The sequence below is a fragment of the Phycodurus eques genome, chromosome 12 (assembly GCF_024500275.1).
Source record: "Phycodurus eques isolate BA_2022a chromosome 12, UOR_Pequ_1.1, whole genome shotgun sequence".
Taxonomy (NCBI): Eukaryota; Metazoa; Chordata; class Actinopteri; order Syngnathiformes; family Syngnathidae; genus Phycodurus; species Phycodurus eques.
The window spans coordinates 24,690,949-24,709,019 of NC_084536.1; the positions used below are offsets into that span (position 1 = coordinate 24,690,949).

Below are 18,071 nucleotides of genomic sequence, written 5' to 3' on the forward strand. Positions count from 1 at the left end.
AAGTTGCTTGGCAAAAGAAAAGAAACGTTGGGGATCACGTTGTCACAAGAGTTCAAAGTGCAAATAAGACGTGAAGCTGCCGTTGACGCGCAGTGCCCCCCCCCCCCCCCCCACACACACACCCACACCCCCCTCAACAAAAAAGAAGAAGAAGAACGAGGTATAGGAGGCTGACACCCAGCAAGAAAAGCCCTTTCTGCGTAGAATGCACGAAAGACGCAAGAGAAAGTAAAAGGTGAAAGTGACTTGACAGCATCACTCCAAACTTTTGCTTACCCCCGCTGAGGTATCTTTTGACTTCCGAGCTTCTTTTTGGGCCGACGTTGACTTTCTTTTTGGCTGTCCGATCCCTTCGGGAATCCAGTCGAGCACTCCGCGTACAAAGTTCGGGAAAGTTCGGAAAGTTCGTCGCCCTCCTCGCAGGCGTCCGACTTTTTTTTTCTTCCTCCGCGCAGCAAAAAGGTGCGCGACGCGGCGCTCGCCTCGTGCGCCTTTCGGCCGACACTCGTGAGAGTTTGGGGGCAACGTTTGCTGGAGCCAAATGAGCTTGAAAGCGGCTTGGCGGACAGTTGCGCTGGTGTTGAAATCATCAGGGCGGCTGAGCTGTTTTCAATCCGGCCCCCCTTTCCTCCTCCTCCTCCTCCTCCTCCTCCTCCTCCTCCTCTCGTCTCCCTCCCAGGCTCCCCGGTGAGTTGGGACATTTGCTGCACCAGATGGGCCGGCCTAACTCAATCCAGCAGGGGCACGTTTGTCAAGGAGGGGGGGGGGGGGACTTGGATAAAGTTGCATTTATTCTTCAATTCTTAAGGTGCTTAATAAAAAGCAAATGCATGTTGCAAATGAATTACAATCCAATTATCAATGGCATTGAAGTGGGTGTTTTTGATGTTGTACAAAAGAAAAGTAATAGGCGTAAACCAAAATAGGTCAGTGACGTGCAAAGTGGGAAGGGGAGGGGCGTAAACTATCTGTATAAACAAGAAGTAAATTAATTAATCCATTGCAAAAAAAACAAAACAAAAAACAACAACTTTCTAAACCAGGGTTTGGCTAACTTTTTCAGTCCAAAACCTTCAACACCAAAGTAGGAACGGAACCACATTTGTAACCAGACCATCCCATCCGTGCCATTACATTGACGTACAAACGCGGACAGCATTGTTGGTACTAGGGGAGGAACGATTCATGCGCTACATCAGTGATTTATATCCCTTCGATCCAACTGCATCGATCTGTGTTCGGACGAAAGAAATCGATTTCAAGTCTTTTTAAAAAGGTAATCCATCCACGATATCAATACTAGGGAGTAAGGCATTGGGTTTAAGCACGGAATACTTTCGACGGATGCGTGTGTACGTTGTGGTTTTTTAAAGCACTTTTAAAGAAGTGTTATTCAATTAAGTTGGTCTGTCTGTGATGTCATTGCCTCCTCACGCCGGCGCTGCTGGCAAACAACAAAACATAACATGGTGAATGGCATGTAATTACTAAGTAATTAAAGCAATGAAAACTATATTTAGTCTGCCGTATATCAAGTGCTTACCGTAATTTCTCGTGTATAATGCGCCCCCCCCCCCCCAAAGAATTGTCAAAAGTCAATAGTGCGTATTATAAATAGGCATAGGAGCAAATGGAAAAAAAACTTTCACATTTTATAAATGTATGCCACCATCTAGTGGTTACTAAAAAGCTGTACACTTTCATTCCAAAATGCCACCGCCACCTAGTGGTTATAAAAAAGTGTAGCCTACACTTTCATTCCAATATGCCATCGCCACCTAAGGGTTATGAGAAAGGTGTACACTTTCATTCCAATATGACAGAGGTACTTATGGCTGCATATATGTACAACTGTGCTCATAAGTTTATAAACCCTGGCATAATTTGTAAAATGTTTTTTTTTTTTTTTAAATAATAATAAAGATGACTGAACAATAACCATCATTAATTTCTTGATTGTTATGTTTTGTTTAATGATATTGCTTTTCTGAAATGCTTGACTGTTTAATTTGAATCCCATTCAAATAGAATTAAATATGTTTCACCTGGTCCTTCATGTTTTCTTGAAAGAATTGGACCCATCCATCCATCCAGCCATTTTCTGAGCCGCTTCTCCTCACTAGGGTCGCGGGTGTGCCGGAGCCTATCCCAGCTGTCATCGGGCAGGAGGCGGGGTACACCCTGAACTGGTTGCCAGCCAATCGCAGGGCACATACAAACAAACAACCATCCGTACTCACATTCACACCTATGGGCAATTTAGAGTCTCCAATTAATGTATGTTTTTGGGATGTGGGAAGAAACCGCAGTGCCCTGAGAAAACCCTCGCAGGCACGGAGAGAATTGGACCCATCTTCCAAATTCTGACTGGGTAATCAAACATGAGCACAAGTGTGTTTTCTAATTTACTAAATAAAAGTAACGCTGTGAATTTCAAAATAAAAGAAAGTCAATTAAAAAAAGGATTAGGTGTTCAAATAAAGTGCCAAGCTTCAGAATAATTATTTGAAAAAAAACTAACAAAATGCAGACAATACTTTATATTTTGATCAGATGGGGAGAAGCAAAATCATGCATTGAAAAAAATGCATTATACATGGGTGCACATTATACACGAGAAATTACGCTATATGGAAAAGCAGGGGAGAGGCACGCTTCAAAGCTGAGCCAGCGAGAGCCATTTCCTCACAAGCAATGGGCCAAAATACCTGACAACGGTGTACAAGTCTCATTGAGTTACAGAATTTGTTTAATTGTGTTAGGGGAGGGCAGAATCGCCAAACCTTGGACCCCAACAGGCTCAATGACTGAGCAATAAAACCGAATTAAATGTGTGTGTATGTAAGCATGTATTTAGTCGCCGATGGTGTAGTGGTGCATTTGCCTGACTTTGGTGCAGGCAGCGTGGGTTCACTTCCCACTCAGTGACAGTGTAAATGTCAGTGCGAGTGGTTGTCTGTGTTTATTTGTGCCCTGTGAATGGCTGGCGACCAGCTCAGTGTGTCGTCTGCCTTTTGCCCGAAGTCAGCTGGGATAAGCTCCAGCACCCAGTGACCCCGAATAAGGTAATTGGTATTAAAATGGATGGATATATATTTATTATTAATAATATATATATATTTATGTTTAATATCTTCCACGCTGAAACAGGCAGCCCAAAAAATATTGATGATTTAAAATTTAGGTAGGCCATAATAATATATACAATCACAAGATAAATACACTCATTTCATGGCAGTCCAATGCAAATGTAATGTGAACAATAAGCTTTCTTCAACTTGTATGGCGGTGGCCCACTGAAATACACTTCTTTCATAACGACTCCATCCATCCATCCATTTTCTACCGCTTATCCGAGGTCGGTTCGCAGGGGCGCCCAGACTTCCCTCTCCCCAGGCACTTCATCCAGCTCTTCCGGGGGATCCCGAGGCGTTCCCAGGCCAGCCGAAGGATGTAGTCTCTCCAGCGTGTCCTGGGTCGTCCCAGGACACCTCCCTCACCAGGGAGGCGTCCGGGAGGCATCCGAATCAGATGCCTCAGCCACCTCACCTGGCTCCTCTCAATGCGGAGGAGCAGCGGATCTACTCTGAGATCCTCCCGGATGACTGAGCTTCTCACCCTATCTCTAAGGGAGAGCCCGGACACCCTGCGGAGGAAACTCATTTCGGCCGCTTGTATCCGGGATCTTGTTCTTTCGGTCTCGACCCACAGCTCGTGACCATAGGTGAGGGTAGGAACGAAGACCGACCGGTAAATTGAGAGCTTCGCCTTTCGGCTTAGCTCCTTCTTTACCACAACGGACCGATACAAAGTCCGCATCACTGCAGACACTGAACCGATCCGCCTGTCGATGTCCCGTTCCATTCTTCCCTCACTCGTGAACAAGACCCCAAGATACTTGAACTCCTCCACTTGGGGCAGGATCTCATCCCCGACCTGGAGAGGGCACACCACCCTTTTCCGACTGAGGATCATGGTCTCAGATTTGGAGGTGCTGATTCTCATCCAAGCCGCTCCACACTCGGCTGCGAACTGCTCCAGTGAAAGTTGGAGGTCACGGCTTGATGTAGCCAACAAATCCTGGGCTGCGCCTTGAAATTCTGTCCATAAAAGTTATGAACAGAATCGGTGACAAAGGAGAGCCTTGGCGGAGTCCAACCCTCACCAGGAACGAGAGTCCGTCTTACTGCCGGATATGCGGACCAAACTCTGACTCCGGTCGTACAGGGACCATACGGCCCGAATCAGGGGTTTTCGGTACCCCATACTCCCGAAGCACCCTCCACAGTACTCCCCGAGGGACACGGTCGAACGCCTTCTCCAAGTCCACAAAACACATGTAGACTGGTTGGCCGAGGGTGTAGAGCTGGCCAACTGTTCCACGGCCAGGACGAAAACCACGCTGCTCCTCCTGAACTGAGATTCGACTTCCCGACGGACCCTCCTCTCCAGCACCCCTGAATACACCTTACCAGGGAGGCTGAGAAGTGTGATCCCCCTGTAGTTGGAACACACCCTCCGGTCCCCCTTCTTAAAAAGGGCGACCACCACCCCAGTCTGCCAATCCAGAGGCACTGTCCCTGATGTCCACGATATGTTGCAGAGGCGTGTCAACCAGGACAGCCCCACAACATCCAGAGCCTTTAAGAAATCTGGGCGAATCTCATCCACCCCCGGGGCCTTGCCACCGAGGAGCTTTTTAACCACCTCGGTGACCTCAACCCAGAGATAGGAGAGCCCACACTCTGCTTCCTCATGGGAAGGCGTGTCGGTGGAATTGATGAGGTCTTCGAAGTATTCTCCCCACCGACTCACAACGTCCCGAGTCGAGGTCAGCAGCGCCCCATCCCCACTATACACAGTGTTGGTGGTGCACTGCTTTCCTCTCCTGAGACACCGGATGGTGGACCAAAATTTCCTCGAAGCCGTCCGGAAGTCTTTCTCCATGTCCTCACCGAACTCCTCCCATACCAGAGTTTTTGGTTCAGTGACCACCAAAGCTGCATTCCGCTTGGCCAGTCGGTACCCATCAGCTGCCTTAGGAGTCCTACCGGCCAAACACCCCGATAGGACTCCTTCTTCAGCTTGACGGCATCCCTCACCGTTGGTGTCCACCAACGGGTTCGGGGATTGCCGCCACGACAGGCAACGACCACCTTACGGCCACACAGCTCTGGTCGGCCGCCTCAGCAATGGAAGCGCGGAACATGGTCCATTCAGACTCGATGTTTCCGCCTCCCCCGGAATATGAGCAAAGTTCTGTCGGAGGTGGGAGTTGAAACTCCTTCTGACGGGATTCCGCCGGACGTTCCCAGCAGACCCTCACAATACGATTGGGCCTGTCACGTTGGACCGGCCTCTTCCCCCACCATCGGCGCCAGGTGGTGATCAGTTGACATTGCCCACGTGAGCATTGAAGTCCCCCAGCAGAACGATGGAGTCCACAGCAGGAGCGCTTTCCAGCACCCTCTCCAAGGACTCCAATAAGGGTGGGTACTGCTGTTTGGTGCATAGGCACAAACAACAGTCAGGACCCGTCCCCCTACCCGAAGGCGGAGGGAGGCTACCCTCTCGTCTACCGGGATGAACCCCAATGTACAGGCGCCAAGCTGGGGGGGCAATAAGCATACCCCCACCTGCTCGGCGCCTCTCAACGTGGGCAATTCCAGAGTGGAAGAGAGTCCAACCCCTCTTTTATTTTATTTTTTAAAATCTTGTTTATAACCAGATCAAATAAGGACCTGTAAAATAAACAAATGCAATTCAAATTACAAAAATATTGGTTGTAATATACCAACAAATGTCCTTTTCCTGATTTCCTCACTGACATAATTATTCAACCCCTTCAAGATACCACTCTTTAGAACAGAGGTTTCAATCGGGTGTTGAAAACACCTGCAGATTTGGACCGAGGCCATGGGCAAAATTTAAGCAGATTTAAAAGGACTACGAAACTCTTTGTTTCGTAGTCCTTTTAAATCAGTTTGGTCTTTGCAAAATGGCTAAGTCCAGGGAATGGTCAAAGAAGTCAAGAGAGGAGGTCATTTCTCTTCATAAGGAAGGATATGGTTATACAAAGACAGCAAAGAAATTTACATTTCAAGAGACACAATTGGAAGCATAATTTACAAGTTTAAAGCAAAAGGCACAGTGGAAAGAGGATGCTGCCGGCGACCGCTGTCCAGTATCTGAAGCGAAATGTGGAGAAAAACCCAGGGGTCAGGTTTCGGCCCAGACAATAAGGCGCACACTGCAAGATGGAGGCCTCTGTGCCAGAACTCCCAGGCAGAACTACATGAAAATTTTGTGATCATGCATGAGCATTACAATATATCAAAAACCATAAAAATGTCTCTGATTTGTTGAATTTCAAACATCTCTGTTTTTGTTGTTTTTGGTTTTAGTCCTGTTTACACAAACGTTTAAGTCCCTGCCACTCTGTGTAAACAGCACAGAGACGGAAAGGCGTAACAGAATGTTACGGCAATTAGTGACTACAGAGGGAGTAGCACCACCATATCGGTGTCTGTGTAACTGGAACAGTTGAAATGGCAGAGCAGCTCATTGGAAGCAGAATGGTGTTGACACAGCTCTGTCACGGAACACTGGATTTCTATAGTTTAGCACACAGCTGATGCATTTTGATACATGCAAGTGTAGTGGAATTTCTTTTCCAGCTATATTACACTTCAGATATTAATACTGATCTAATTGATCATGAATCGAAGAAACAAAGTTAACTATTTATCCCATTTTAGTGACCATCTTATGGGTCATTTTGATCAATAACGGGAAAGACATGGTCCAATAAATTTCATTCATTCATCCATTTTCCGTGCAGCTTATCCTCACTAGGGTCGCGGGCGTGCTGGAGCCTATCCCAGCTATCTTCGGGCGAGAGGCGGGGTACACCCTGTACCCGGTTGCCAGCCAATCGCAGGGTACATATAAACAACCAACCATTCGCACTCACATGCACACCTACGGGCAATTTAGAGTCTTCAATTAATCTACCCTGCATGTTTTTGGGATGTGGGAGCAAACCGGAGTCCACGGAGAAAACCCACGCAAACTCCACACAGGGAGGGGCCAGAATTTGAACCCCGGTCCTCAGAACTGTGAGGCGGATGTGCGAACCAGTCGTCCACCGTGCCGCCCCACTGAATTTCCTTAGTAATAGTATTAGTAATTTAACAGATATGAGTATTTGAATTATTGACAGTTGTTATCCAGCGAAATGTCCTCTTTTTAAGAAAAAATATTCTAAAATAATATTTTTCAATCTCTTAATACCAAAATGTCTTCACCATTAGGTGTCCCAAATGAAGTTTCATGATTTGCTACATGTTTTCAGCAGATGCTAATTAGATTTTTGGATGTATATCCATTCTTAGACATTCCTGTAAATTCTACATTTATTTACCACATACCTGACACTAAAATACTTTAAAGTGATTTTGCAGTAATTAATTACACTTTAAAGTGATTTTACAGAAATCAACTATAGTTTCTACTGGATCATGGGCTTTTGATTGACATCACACAGAGTTTCTGTTTTTTTGCATGCAACAGAATTGTGAAGCTGTGTGCTCCCAGCAAACATTGCATCATAAACTGTTGAACCATTGCTGTAATAAAGATGTTAATCTTTAATGTTCATGAACGATGAGGATTAATGGAACATTGATCATGTGTGTTTATGTTACCCGTAGTCCATTGAATGTGTCTTATTTAACTCTCACGTTACAGATATGTTGCACTTTTCTTTTTTTTTTCATGAAACCCTGAGTGTGGGTTGTGTGACATCCCGGTCAGTTCCGCTGCATGCTAAGCGAAGCTAAGATAAGCGTTACCTGGCCTACTTCTTCTGCAAGCCAGAAGATGTCCTTTTGCATAGTTTCTGCCACGATCGGCTAGAGACTGGACCCAAGAGCAGGCGGAGGCGGAGTGATGAGCAGTTTATTGAAAGGGAAATGAGGATGGTCGTTGGGAGGCTTACTTGGAGACTGGGGAGCCGTTGTACCGCTTGGAGAAGCTGCAATACTCTGGCGAGACTTTCCGGGATCTGGTAGACTTAAATGCAGGTGATGATGAGGCCTGATTGATGACAGGTGCGCGCGCGGCCGAGGTGGTGCTGATTACTGTGAAGAGAGAGATGGAGGGAGAGAGCGAGAGGAGCGCAAAGCGCCACCCAGGCTCCAGCAAAAGGCCTGCAGGGCACAGTTCATGACAGTTTCCCCACTTTAATGTTTAACGTCACCTCTCTGCCAGTTAAAGAGCCTGAGCTGTTGTGCGAGGTTGACACACAGCTTGGGCTCTGGTATCAGTCCTCCTGAGAGGGGTTGGACTCTTTTCCACTCTGGAGATGTCCACAGTGAGCAGCGCCGAGCAGGTGTGGGCATACTTATTGCCCCCCGACTCTGTGGCTGTGCGTTGGGGTTTACCTCAGTGCACAAGAGGGTAGCCTCCCTGCGCCTTCGAGTGGGGGAACGGGTCCTGACTGTTGTTTGTGCCGTTGCACCAAATAGGAGTTCAGAGTACCCAGACTTTATGGAGTCCTTGGAGAGGGTGCTGGAGAGCGCTCCCGCTGCGGACTCCCTCATTGTCCTCGGGCACTTCAACGCTCATGTGGGCGATGACAGTGAGACCTGGAGGGGCGTGATTGGGAGGAATACCCCCCTTCCCCCCGAACAGAACCAGAGTGGTGTTCTGTAATTGGACTTCTGTCCAACGTCTTCTGCAGTTTGATGATCGACTTTGTGGTTGTGTCATCTGACTTGCGGCCGCATGTCTTGGACACTCGGGTGAAGAGAGGGGCGGAGCTGTCAACCGATCACCACCGAGTGGTGAGTCGGCTCCGATGGTGGGGAAGATGCTGATCCGACCTGGCAGACCCAAACGTATTGTGAGTTGGGAACGTCTCGAAGTCAAGAAATAAAGTCATTGACATCTATCAGTCTGGAAAGGGTTACAAAGCCATTTCTAAAGCTTTACGATTCCAGCAAGGGAGCGACATTAACCTCAAATGGAGAAATTATGGAACAGTGGTGAACCTTCCCAGGAGTGGCTAGCATACAAATATTACCCCACGAGAACAGCAATGACTCATCCAGGAGGCCACAAAGGAACAACTTCTAAAGACCTGCAACTCTCCCTTCCCTCAGTTAAGGTCAGTGTTCATGACACAAAAATAAGGGAGAAACTGGGCAAAAAATTGCATTCCAAGTTAGAGTTTCAAGGTGAAAACCACTGGTGACCAAAAAAAGAACATAAAAGGTTCATCTTACTTTTGCAACAAAACAACTGAAACTGAATATTCTCCTGAAACTTTCAGGAGAATATTTTATGGACTGACAAGGTGAAAGTTGAGCTTTTTGGAAGGTATGCGTCTCATTACATCTGGCGTAATTGTAGCACAACATTATAGAAAAAAGAACATCCTACCAACAGTCAAACATGGTGGTGGTAGTGTGATGGTCTCGGGCTGATTTTCTCCTTCGGGACCTGAACAACTTGCTGTAATTGATGAGAAGCATGAATTCTGCTCTTTCACAGAAAATCCTGAAGGAGATTGTTCATCCGACAGTCTGTGACATCAAGTTGTAGCGCACTTGGGTTCTGCAGCAGGATAATGATGCAAAACACACCAGCAAGTCAACTTCTGAATGGCTTAAAAAGAAAATGAAGGTTTTGGAGTGGCCTAGTCAAAGTCCGGACTTGAATCCGATTGACATGCAGTGACATGACTTTAAAAAAGGCCGTTCATGCTTGAAAACCCTCCATTTTGCTGAATTCAAACAATTCTACACATAGACTGGGCCAAAATATTTCCACAGCGATGTGAAAGACTCATTGCCAATTTTAGAAAACGCTTGATTTCAGTAACTGCTGCTGAGGATGGCCCAACCAGTTATTAGGTAATAAGGGACCAATTACTTTTTCACACAGGGCCAACTAACTGTTTTGTGTTTTTACTTAATAAATGAATTCACCATTTAAAAACAGCAGTTTAAGTTCACTTGGGTTGCCTTTATTTATTTATTTGTGTATTTATTTATTTTGATGATCCTAAACATTAAAGTGGGGACACTTGAGAAGAGGGCCAGTACTTTTTCACAGCACTGTAGTTTAAAGCAGAAAGAACATACTCGACTTGCGAGGCTGCTGCATACTATACTGGAGGCAACATGGAAACAAAATAAAGCTGAAGACATGAATGACTCAATGCACGTGAAACAAAGTAACGGGAAATAAGTACATCTTGAGGCGACCCCACTAGTCCTTGATATGTAGTGAAAACCCTTGAAAGTCTTGTAAAGTCCATGTAAATTTGGCTTAAACATGAAGAAGTGGAAAAAAAATGAAGCGACTGAATGGGGACCGGCAGCCTTGGCTGGTGTCAGGACTGGAGGTGCTGCCACCTATTGTCTCTCACTGGGGTTGCATCACGCTTGAATGCACATTTTCAAAACTAGCCTGTGCGCATGAATGGCCTCCATTGCTCCCTGTGTCTCTGTGCTTCTGTATATCCTCAAAAGAGGGCGAATGGCGGTGTAAGGCCCACTGGCCCTCTCACCGTTGCAACTACACACTCCACGAGAAGGAATTTTAATGAGTTTGTTGGAGCGTTCTGATTGAAAAAATGAGAGCGTTTCTGCCAAAATAGTAAAACAGAGGACTTTTGGGATTAAATCAAATGAGATGTTATGGGAGGGAAAAATGTACCAGTGACTTAGGGTTGACAATTGAGACCAGCACATGACTTGATCATATTGCCTGATGCATTCTTTTGTGATAACAAGCTTTGATGGTGTAACTCATTATCAACCTCATGTGTAAGTGGTACGTACATTTTGTTCAAATGAACTATTCTCCACTCATACAAAACGGGTTGTAATGGGATTTAGTCTTTGCAGTAGAATTCAGACGATAGGTTGAAGACCCACTGCTCACAGAATGTATGTAAATTCAGACTGGTTGCAAAACCTACTTCTCGAGGCCTCTTTATACTCCCGGGTGAGCGCGGCCGACAACGCCCGCATTGCATAACGTGACCTACGCATTGGCCCCTGCGGCCACTATGCGTCACTTTCCCTCATTCCCTCTCCCTGAGGCGCTCCACCGTGGTCGTCGCCCCGCTCTCGCTCGGGATGTGTGGGGTCCCCGGCTGACTTAGGGGCGATTTGGCGTGGGGCTGGCGGTCTGGTACCCTTGCCCCTCCCTTTGGTACTGGTCGGGGTGCTTCAGTTGGGCTGCGGCAACGCCCTGGGTCCTGGGGAGTGCGTGGCGTCCCCCTTGCTGGGTGCCCCACGGGATTGGCCCATTGGCTTTGCCTCTCCGTTGCGGGTGGAGATGGCCGGGCCCACCCTTCCTCGATGTGCTGGCACAGCAACCCCGTACAGCAGTTGACTAACATGCATGTTTGGCTCAGTGAAGACTCTAAATTGCCCGTAAGTGTGAATGGTAGTTTGTCTACATGCACTCTGCAAATGACTGACAACCGGTTCAGGGTCTACTCTGACTCTTTTTATTTTTTTATAGTTCTAATGTGTTGGGCTCTGACGCGTTTTATTTTACCACAAAATAAAAATTACAGCGTACATTCAAAATGGTGGATTATGCGTGATATGAATATGAAAATAATAATTCCCTATGCACTGAATCCACAATAGGTGAACCACGATATAACGAGGGAACACTGTATTATTGTTTTAGTGTTAATTCATATGCTTAAAACACATTCAAATGTGTAATCTATCAAGATCATTTCTATGCTTCCCCTTCCTTTTTCATCATCCATCCATCATCCATCCATTTTTTGAGCCGCTTCTCCTCACGCAGGTCGCGGCCGTGCTGGAGCCTATCCCAGCTATCATCGGGCAGGAGGCGGGGTACACCCTGAACCGGTCGCCAGCCAATCGCAGGGCACAGCAGAAACAAACAAGCATTCGCACTCACATTCACACCTACGGGCAATTTAGAGCCCCCAATTGATGCATGTTTTTGGGATGTGGGAGGAAACCGGAGTGCCCGGAGAAAACCCACGCAGGCACGGGGGAGAACATGCAAACTCCACACAAGCGGGGCCGGGGATTGAACCCCGGTCCGCAGAACTGTGAGGCTGAAGCTCTAACCAGTCGCCCACCGTTTCAGCCTTTGTTTTTCAAATAGGCCTAATTAATGGACTGCGCAATCAGAGTTGATTCAGGAGGCCGACGACAAAATTACTTTTTATGGGGCCGAATTCCCAGTAAGCACCCCTGTTGACAACAACATAAGGAACTATTCCGAAATAAAAGGAGATAAATGTTCATAATGACAATATAGTTTATTGAGAGAGAGAGAGAGAGAGTTTTTCATGGTGACTAATGTGGGTAACCGAAAGTGGCAACAGAAAGAGCCAGAAGCAATTATATACAGCACCGCTATCAGTGTCAGCAAAGGAGAATGTCGTGGTTGAGAGTGAAATCCGACGCTTTTTATCATGAAGATGTGGTCGTTGAAGCGGTTGAAATGGTAAACTCTATTGAATGTTGATGAATGTTCCTATTACATAAGCATTTTGATGATTCACTTGTTAGGTAACAATTCTCAAGAAGGATTTTAAGGACTTTATCTCGCTCAGGAAAGAGAATGTTCTCAAATTCACACATTTTCGTTGGTAACAAGTCTTTAACATTCAACAATATTCACTGGACACGGGGATTGGGAAAATGTAAAATTAGTAACTTCCGCTGTCAAATAAATAATTGTACAGTAACTGGTTTCAAAAGACTTTGTATTCAAGTGAAAATAAAACTTTTGTCAGTGCAGCACATGGATGCGGAGGGCCCCATGATTGGATTTGCCTCGGGCCCTGAAATGACTAGCTCCGCCCCTGGACGTGACCCTGAATCCAGTCGGCTTGTAAGTATTTTTTTTTTTTCTTGATATTTCCCATTTTCTTATCGGTTCAGGGTCACGGATGAGACTCAAGATTCGAAATCCTCCTCTTTGTCTCATCTCCAAACATGTCGATAAAATATATAAAATGGAGCACTGGCGCCCTCTGTCGGACGTGACAAACAAAACAACAACATTTCGAAAAAGGACCAGTTTTTTTTTGCATCATGGCTTACCAATGCTTATACAATTGTTCGACATGTTTTAGTCTTTTTTTTCTTTCCTTAATTTAGTGTCCTGTATATCATTAAACATATTTTATTTCCGTTTGTATTTATGTTGAACACAACGTCCCGACTTCATCGGAATTGGGTTTCTAATAAGTCATTTAAGAAAGACATTTGTTGATTTCAACTTCGATATTCCAATTTCAAAGGAAAAAAAAACAAAAAACAAAAAAACCCAGTTCGCAGCATGTGCAGCAATACTGGCCCCCCACCTTAATATTTGCTTGGCTGCAGACCCTTTGGGCAGCGATGATAGCCTCCAAATGCTTCTTGTTTCCATCTACTGTGGGAGCTTTTTGCACTTCTCAGGTGGTATTGTTTTTTTTTTTTTTTTTTTTTTTGCATTTGGACGTCCTTGGAGAATGCTGCCCTCTAAGGACTGGTGAAGGTATTGCAACCGGTGTCTCAGCTCAATTGGATTGTAGTACTTTCAACCTTACATTGACATTAGAAGTCTGCATTTGTGCTGTAAATTGGAAGAAAAATCTTCAATTCTTTCACGAACCTTCTATTGAAAATAAATGGCTAATTTAATAATCCATTTCCAAAGGAATCTTCCCAGCGATGCCCGGCGATTGGCTGACGAACAATTCTGGTCGACCCGTGCCTCTCGCCCAAAGTTAGCCGGGATGGGCGCCAGCGCACCGTGACCGACGTGAGGGGAAGCGGCACGGAAAATGGATGTATTTATTTATTCATTCGTTCGTTCGTTCGTTTTCCAGACCGCTTCTCCTCACCAATTCGAGGTGATGTGAGGAGCTCGGTCATTCGGGAGGGACCCAGAGAAGAGCCACTGCTCCTTTATATAAAGAGAAGCCAGCTCTTGTGCATCTTGGGTCTTCGACAGGTGCCTCTTGGACTCCTCCTCCTTATGTTTTCAGGCCATGCCCAACTGGGAGGAGGCCTCTGGCAGACTTTGAACAAGCTGGAGGGCCTAACAGTATTGGGGCTTTTCCACCAACCAACCCAGGAACCTTTAGTTGCGTGTGTGTCTGTGTAAAAAACTGTAAACTAGGGCGGTAGAGAAGAAGGCTAAAACCACCATTGAAACCATTTAGCCTGTTTCCTCAATTGCTCTGCTTTGGTCAAATGACATACTGTCGTCCGAGGGTTTGTTTACCAGCGGTTCCATCGGAGAAAGCTCAGTCTCTTGCCACCCGGAAGTACATAGAGTATGACGTCGTGGTGAAAGGAGCTATCGTAACTGTGTGTTGAGCGCGTGCCTATGTGCGCACGTCGGTGCGCCGGCGAGACTTGGCGTAGGTGCTGACGCAGGCGGCAATCTCTTTGGACACACAGCGCTCGTGCACTGTGTACTTGCGGACTATCCAACCCCCTTTAGGTGCCAAACGTACTGGCCGTCCTCCTGCACATTCTAGTGGGAGAAATTTCTTTTTGCGGATACACAACAAATAAATGGCTAACTTTGAAATGCACCATTTAGGAAAAACCCTTGGATGTAAGATTTAAATGCGGAAATCCATCCATCCATTTTCTGAGCCGCTTCTCCCCACGAGGGTCGCGGGCGTGCTGGAGCCTATCCCAGCTATGTTCGGGCGAGAGGGCGGGGTACACCCTGAACTGGTCGCCATACATTAGGAAACAGTTGTTGTATTTAATTGAGGTGACATACCAAAATAGATTGTGCAACAGAAGCTTGCAGATGAAAAATCGATGTGATTTCTCGGCTGGAAAATGCAATCGGGACTCGAGCCTGAATTTGAGAACAATAAATCACATCTATAGTCATCTGCAGGCTTCTACATTTTTGTATATATATTTTTTCAAAAAGAGTTTTTCTAATGTCTTGGCATTCACACGATTACATTTTTCTTCATGCAAGTTCTCCAGCTTTAGAGAACATCCGCTCAAAATGCCTTTTACGGACCTTTTTTTCACGATGCGCTATGAAGTAATATTTAACTTGCTCGATCACGTTGTACAGTTTGTATATGTATTTGCTTCTAGTTTGCTTGGTTTTACCCTGCTGTCTGCAAGTTGGCATTGCAAATACCTTACCCGGATAAGATTCAATTAAAAAAAATAAAATAAATAAAAATGCAGGACTGCATGGACAGCTCTTTCCCTCACTTTTTAAATACAGCAGTATGAAGTATATTTTTGTTTGTTGTTTTTTTATTTTTGTTCCCTCGTGACTTACCGGATTGGACCATCAGAGTGTCCCCGCCGGCCAGTCTTAAACCAGTGTTTGCCCCCCCCCCCCCGGCCCGGCCGAGGAAGGCGCACACACCCACTTGGGCTTGAACCTCCGCTCCTTAGCGGGACAGAGTCGGCCAACGGCCGACCTCGCCAACAGGGCGGAAGCGGATCTCGCCGCTGAGCCAGTGGATGCGGCGGACTTCCCAGCGGCCGACTTCGCGACTTCACGCTCCATCAGTGATTCAAAGTTTTTCTTTTCAATTTTTAATCCTCGAGCCTTGCGTAATGCCGCATAAAGTAATAAGGCCTCTTTATACTACCCCTCGATCGATTTAGCAGCACGATCAAACGTATCGTCTGGTCATGTAGGTCCATTTGTTCCAGCAGACTCTGTTCTACGGTCGCCTTTGTTGCTTTGTTCCTTTTTATGGAAAGGAAAGGAAAAACGGCTACCGGAAATGGCCCAAAAAAATGCAGGGGAAACTCCCCCATGTGGTGTCCCAGCCAATACCAGCCGTAGCGACACCCCCGACTTGGAGGAGAACTGCAGTACATTTTCAAAACTGCACGCGTGAGTTGCGCTCGAGTATAAATGCAAACGACGCGCGGGATAGCCGCAGTGACGTCAGCGCGGTCGCCGCCCGCGCAAGTATAAGGAAGCCTTAAATGCCGACAGAGGTCTGTCAACCAATCAGCGTTCGTCAGCACAACCCGCCCCCTCAGAATTCCTGGTCGCTCTAGGCCTTTACGTTCCCTGGGAGTTTTTCTCGGTTGGGGGGGGGGACACAGGGGGAACTCAAGCTACGGGTAGATAGGAAAGTTCCTGCAATGATTCCTGCGGTGGAGGAATCATTGCAGGCCCCTATTGTCTCTCTACCAATTGTAAAAGTGTAAAAAAAAAAAAAAAAGTGATATCTTGTTGAACATTCGTTTTGTTCAACTTTATAAAAATACAAGCTCGAGGTGCTCGGCCAATAATAATATAACACAATAATAACACGAACGAAAGATGTTTACATTGTATGATTATGTTAATGCAGTACATTTTGTGCCATGTTTAACCGAGTGGGTGATCGAGCGAACGTTACGGATTGGACAGCAACACTTTTCTTATTACAAAGCCAGCGCACCTTCAAATTGATTTTGAAATGTATTTTTAGGTACAATTTCGATATAGTCTTGCTTCAAATGTTTGATTGCCGTTGTGTGGTTAACTGACCATGAGATAAATTATATTCCGGTGGTCTCATACAAAAAGAAATGATATTGTGAATTATTTTTTTCTCTCTTTTTTGGTGCATCAAAAGTTTTGCGTCTGACTTGGCATTTGTTCTGGGAATCCTTCTTACCAGTTTTCTCAAAGTAGCCTGCACAAAAGAGTGTCCACCCGGAGGTACAAAAGTGACAAAACAACCCTATAAAATGAATACAACAGCCTCCGTGGCCATTTCCTTGCCTCGGGTGATAAATCACAGTGTTTGGAGCAGAGCGGTTTATGTTGTTTGTGCACAATCTGCCACCACTTCAAAGCCATGGGAGGGGACCGACAGAGGGGGAGGAAGAATGCTGTCCTTATTCAGGGACTCGTGATCCACCTCAAAGGACCCTGCCTACAACATCCGGTTGAAGCATTTGGCAGAATCATCAGGAAACAATCATATTCTGGCCCTTTGACAATTTGGCAGGTGGCCTCAAGGCATTTAAAATATAACAGATTAGACTTTGACTTCCCTAAATGTGACCGACGACAAAGCTGCGTTCGATGGGACTTCCTTTGGGGCTTTCTGTGATTTCCCGCGTGCGGTCCACGAGAACATACGCTCTTGCCACATAACGGCCCTGACCCTTGACCCCAGATCGGTGCAGATTCCGCCTCAGAGACAAGTGAGCATCCAAATCGATGAGTCAACTTCCACTGCAGTCGTCTGAATCACAACAATGTGTGTCGGTCAAGTCTTTGGGAGTGGACCAGACACCAACTCACACTCCACCCCATAATCTCACTTGAACAAGTCTGCCTCAAAGGACGAGGCTTTCTGTGATGTCGCGAAACGATCCGGTAAAAGTAGCGGTATACCGCTGCTGCTGCTGTTGAAGAGAAGTCATCAAATCAAACATCACAGAGCGCTTCACAGCTGCAGCCAGGCTTGATTTTGGATAGAAGATGAGTAAGCCTTTCATGCTTCTTTTGACTTCCCCAGTGTGCTGTAGCCGCATTTCCTTTTACCAACACTAGAAGGCACCGGTGATCTGTTCAAGTTGCTCATGCACCTTTTGAAGCAATGTTTCCAAAATGTGTTTGCTTGCTGCTTTAATGCTCGGGTGATGTTTTCCTTTTGGAGGTTAGATTCATATCGTTCTCATTTAATTCTCTCCATCATTTAATTCTCTCCATTTTTAACCGAGACAGTGTAATAACAAAATGAAACTGGTTTCCACTGGCCTTGAATATGCTAAAACAAAATTGAGGAAAAATTGACATTTGATTTGAAAGGAGACATTTATGAACTTCTCTTTGCTTGGTATTTGTGTTGCCTATGAAAGGAATTGGAACATGAAATGATTACTATAATTAAAAGGATAACCCATTCAGGTTCCGATGATGACTTTTGTGCACTTCACAAATAAACGCTAACCGCAACAGAGAGAAAATAATATGTCCTCTTAGCATGAAGCCAATCTAACCAAAATTAATCAAACTACTGATTAGACCGAACTTCAACAAAGGATATATTTTTTTTT

At 45.8% G+C, this 18,071-nt stretch overlaps 1 protein-coding gene across 1 annotated transcript in view; it reads right to left on the reverse strand.

Moving 5' to 3' along the window:
- gli2a (GLI family zinc finger 2a) overlaps nt 1–568 on the reverse strand; it is a 94,990-nt gene extending 94,422 nt beyond the window's left edge. The window contains 1 exon segment of the mRNA XM_061692499.1: nt 277–568. The gene's annotated coding sequence lies outside the window, so the exon portion shown is untranslated.
- Nucleotides 569–18,071: the final 17,503 nt, after the last annotated feature.